This window comes from Oenanthe melanoleuca, unplaced genomic scaffold (assembly GCF_029582105.1).
Source record: "Oenanthe melanoleuca isolate GR-GAL-2019-014 unplaced genomic scaffold, OMel1.0 S008, whole genome shotgun sequence".
Lineage (NCBI taxonomy): Eukaryota > Metazoa > Chordata > Aves > Passeriformes > Muscicapidae > Oenanthe > Oenanthe melanoleuca.
In genome coordinates, this window is record NW_026612657.1 from 147,283 (window position 1) to 151,579 (window position 4,297).

The following is a 4,297-nucleotide window of genomic DNA, read 5'->3' on the forward strand; positions in this document are numbered from 1 at the left end:
GGGCCTGCAGCTCCTCCTTCTTTCTGAGAAGAATGTTACATTTGTCTTTACAAATAAATTGTAAATCTGTTGGTAGATAAAGTTAGGAAAGGAGAAGAGCTCAGCACTGACTAGTCCAGGCTCAGGGGGGCAAAGGCCCAAAACTGCCCAGGGCACAAAGTTTCCGGGCAGTGTCCAGTGCCCGTGGGCACAGAGCCTTACTTTCTCAAAGTGTGGCAGGAGTGGCTCAGCCAGCTTTGGGGGCAGTGGCGCTGGGTATCTTGAGGTCTTTCTCCTGGAGCATATGGGCGAGCACAGAGAGGGTCATCCCAACCATCTCTCGATCTGGATCAGCCAGCTGCTCCACCAGGTGTTGATACAGGCCGCATATTCCTCCGCTCTGTGTGCAACACAAGGCTGTGCTGTGAAGCCCTGGAGGGCTGCAGCACCAACAGGGCCCTGGCCCTGCACCCCCACCCAGCTGCCTCAGGGCTCAGAGGCCAGAGGCCTGTGCCAAGGCACTCGGGCAGCTGAAGCAGGAGGCAGGAGAGCTGGGAGCAGCTGCCTCAGCTGCCGAATCCGAAGCAAGTGCAAGGGACTGTGTTGCCCAGCCCCAAGCTGCCAGTGCAGCTTCAGCCACTGCTGCCTTCTCACCAGTGAGGGCTCCTTGCTGAGCACCATGAGGCCTCTGAGCTCCAGGCACAGCCCGTCCCTGCTCTCGCTCGGCAGCTGCCTGGACATGACCGACAGGGCACTGTGCCCGTGTTTGCTCAAGTGCAGACACTGCAGGACCTGAAAGGCACAGGGCAGTGACAGGGACCCGCCGGCAGGAGCGCGGAACCGCCCAGGGCCAGGCCCAGGCAGCGGCACCGGGTGCGCACCGTGCCAGGCGGCTGCGGCTCCCAGAGGCCAGAGAGCTGGAAGGCAGCTCAGCCAGGCAGCGCTGGCCCTCAGGCTCAGCTCCACAAAGAGCGCCAGGGCCGGCAGATCCCAGCGAGGCTGCCCCCAGATGGGCAGGCTGAGCAGGTGCGTGGCGATGCAGGAACACAAGGGGCTCAAGCCATGGCACATCTCCCTGGCAGGGGGACAAAGGCACCGAGGCCGTGAGCCAGGCGGGCAAACCTCTGCCAGGACTGACTCACAGAGGAGAGTGACCTTTGCCCAGCACTCTCTGAGGGGACGTGGGCCCTTGGGGAGGCGGCTGCTCCTGGGATTCCTCCTCTCCCAGCCTTTTCCAGTCTGCTCAGCCGTCTCTCGGTGCCAAAGCTCTCTGGCCACAACCACGGGGACTGTGTGGGGCACTCTGGGCTCAGGGCACCAATGCTGGCAGCGGGGAGAAGGGGGTCTCACCTGGCCAGCAGCCCCACTGCACAGTGCTGGGTGTCAGCACAGAGCAGGGTGTCCCAGACCTGCCTGCACTCCAGAACCACCAGCTTCTTGTCACAGCCCAGTAGGCAAGCAGAGCCTTCATGGTCTGCACTGCAAACCTGTGTGCAGAGCAAAGGCCAGGTCACGCTGGGAGCTCTGGCCCTGGCCACAAGGGCATGGGAAGGACAGGGTGACTGGCACCTGTTGGGGTTGCTGGGAAGGCGGTGCTCCTCCCAGCACACTGTCCAGAAGTTCTCAGCATCCTGTGGCATCTGCTCTGTGGTGCTGAAAATTTGGAAGAGCAGAGCCACGAACACACAGGCAGAATAAGAGACCATTGTGTGGTGCCACTCGGGCACGTGGACAGTCACTCACAGCACCAGAGTTTCCTGCAAAAGACAGAGCACCCCGAGGCAGCGCTCAGTGCTGAGGTGTCCGTGTGGCAAGCCCCAGGGGAGACGCAGGGGGAGCATGTCCGCAGGGGGTGGGATGGGATGGGATGGGATGGGATGGGATGGGATGGGATGGGATGGGATGGGATGGGATGGGATGGGATGGGATGGGATGGGGCCAAGCTGGCTGTGAGCACCAGCCCTGCGGCCTTGGCTGCAAGCTCTGCTCTGTGATGGATTTCTACCCTGCCAAGATCCAGATGAGGTGATTCCAGGGCCAGCAGGAACTCTCAGGGCATGTGGTGGCCACCGACCTGGTCCCCAGTGGGGCTGGACCCACCAGCTCCTGGTGCTGCTGGAAACACTAACCCCTCAGCGTGGGGTCACCTCCAGCTGCCAGGTGGAGCACGTCAGCCTGGAACACCTCCTCAGCTGGCACTGGGGCATGGCCTGGATCCCACAGTACAGGAGGGAGTGGGGGAGGCACTGGGGGGCTGGGAGAGGGGTTGGAGTGTGCTGGGAGTAACTGGGAGGGAGTTTGACAGAGCCTGGTTCAAACTGGGAGAGGGGTTCAGGGGTCTGGAAGGGCTGAGAAAGGGTTGTATGCATGTTGGGGAGAGTGGGATGGGGTTCGAGGGGTCCTGGTGGGCACTGGGAGGGAGTTTGGGGGTGCTGGGTGTAACTGGAAGGGATTTGAGTGAGCCTGGAGGGGATGGAAAAACACCAGGGATTGGAGATCAGGGGTTGGAATGAGGTTGGTTGTGCTGGGAAGAGACTGGGGGGATCTTGGTGAATCCTGGTGGTGCTGGGAAGGGACTGGGAGAGGGTTTGGGGGTCCTGGGGTAGTAGGTAGCAACGGGGAAGGGGTTATGGGATCCTGAGAGAGACAGGAGTGTCTTTGGTGGGTCCTGGGGAGGCTGGGAAGAGACTGGGAGGAGCTTTGGGGGCTCCTGGGTGGGCTGGAGATGAACGGGAGGGTGCTTGGAGGGGCTTGGAGTGTCTGTGAGAGGTTTTGAGGGGTCCTGCCCTGTGGACTCCCAGAGGTGCTGCTGGACGCTGCCCGCAGCCAGGTGCTGATGGGTGTTAGGCTTTGTTTTCCTGGTGCTCAGGCTCGGCTTCCACCTGTGCAAGAAGGTGAGGGGGGTCCCAGAGCATGTGTGCTCCCCCTGGGGCCCCCAGCTCGGTGTCACTCACCTTCCTATGCCCAGAGAGCTCCTGAATCAACAATGGCTGCAGCCTCTTCCCGTGGCCTCGAATCCAGCCAGGATCCCCGGCTCTGTCCCCGCGCTGATTTTGGAGGAGGTCGAGTGTCCCCTCCAGCCCAACTGTCACTCTGCCCCCGCCCAGCTGCTCCCAGTGTTCCCAATAAAGCTTCCCAGTGCGCCCCGGTCCCGTTTATTGTGGGGCGGGACTGGGGAGGGACTTGGGGGGACCCCGCGGGGGGATCGTGGTTGCGCGGGGAGGGCGGGGTCCAGGTGGGGAACACTGGGTGCTGCGGGTCTGCCCGGCAACCGGTGAGTCATCAGAGCTGCTCTCTCTGATTGGCTGAAACTTCTCCATCGCATTGTCTGATTGGCTGAGGAGAGGCCCGGGAGTTGAGAGAAGGAACAGGAGAGATCCCGTCCCGAGCACCGACAGGGAACAACAGACCCAGCCTGGGCACAGGGAGGGAATTTATTACCAACCAAATCACAGCAGTGGCCGTGGGCAGTGCCCGGCACAGGGGCAGGAGCGGCCCTGCCCGTGCTGGGGCTGCTCAGCGCAGCTGCCCCGGCCGGCACAGGGGCTGTCCTGGGGCAAGGCAGCTGTGCCGGCAGGGCCCGGGAGCTGTGCCGCCTGTGCCGGGCTGCCGGGGGCTGCGGGACGGTCCCGCCGCGCTGCGCTCGCCACACCCTGGCCCGCTCGGCCTGCTTTTCCTTTCCTGCCCTCCTGGGGAGGCGCTGAGATTTTCTCTGTGCTGAGGGAAGTGCAGGTGCTGCCAGGGGAAAGGCCCTGCTCCTGACTCAGTGTTCCCTTTGCTTCCCAGATGTGCCATCTGCTGTCCCTGTCCAGGAGAGCTGCTCTGCACAGGACCAAGAGCCAGAGGGAGAAGCTTTGAAGATGGCGCTGTTGGAATCCCATTTTCTGCTTAGAGTTCTCTTTAAAGATATATGGACCTGCACATAGAGAGGGATAATTAGATGGATATTTATATGTGTAGATTGTTATTTGCATAGGAGAATTTCCATATGTCTTTTATATTTATGGATGTGCTATGTATATATACAAATATACATATATATATATATAAATATATATATGTATATTTGTGTGTATATATATATATGTGTGTGTGTGTGTGTGTGTGTAATTTTAAATGCGTATATTGGTATTTCCATAGGTATATGTATTTTGTTTTTCTATTTTTATATGTATATTGATCAATTTCTCTGTGTGACTGCATTAACAGTTGTGTGGAGATGTATAGCTGTATATTTGTATTGATGCAGTTGCATGAATATTTAGATTTGTGCAGTGATATTTGTATAATGATAGGTTTGGTTTATAGATCTACTTAC

General features: G+C 59.0%; 1 long non-coding RNA gene across 1 annotated transcript; it reads left to right on the plus strand.

Annotated features, from left to right (window-relative positions):
- The first annotated feature begins 1,922 nt into the window (after window positions 1-1,922).
- Window positions 1,923-3,122, plus strand: LOC130266276 (uncharacterized). Its single transcript, XR_008842807.1, has 2 exons — window positions 1,923-2,873; window positions 2,948-3,122. It is a non-coding gene; the product is annotated as an uncharacterized LOC130266276 (long non-coding RNA).
- Window positions 3,123-4,297: the final 1,175 nt, after the last annotated feature.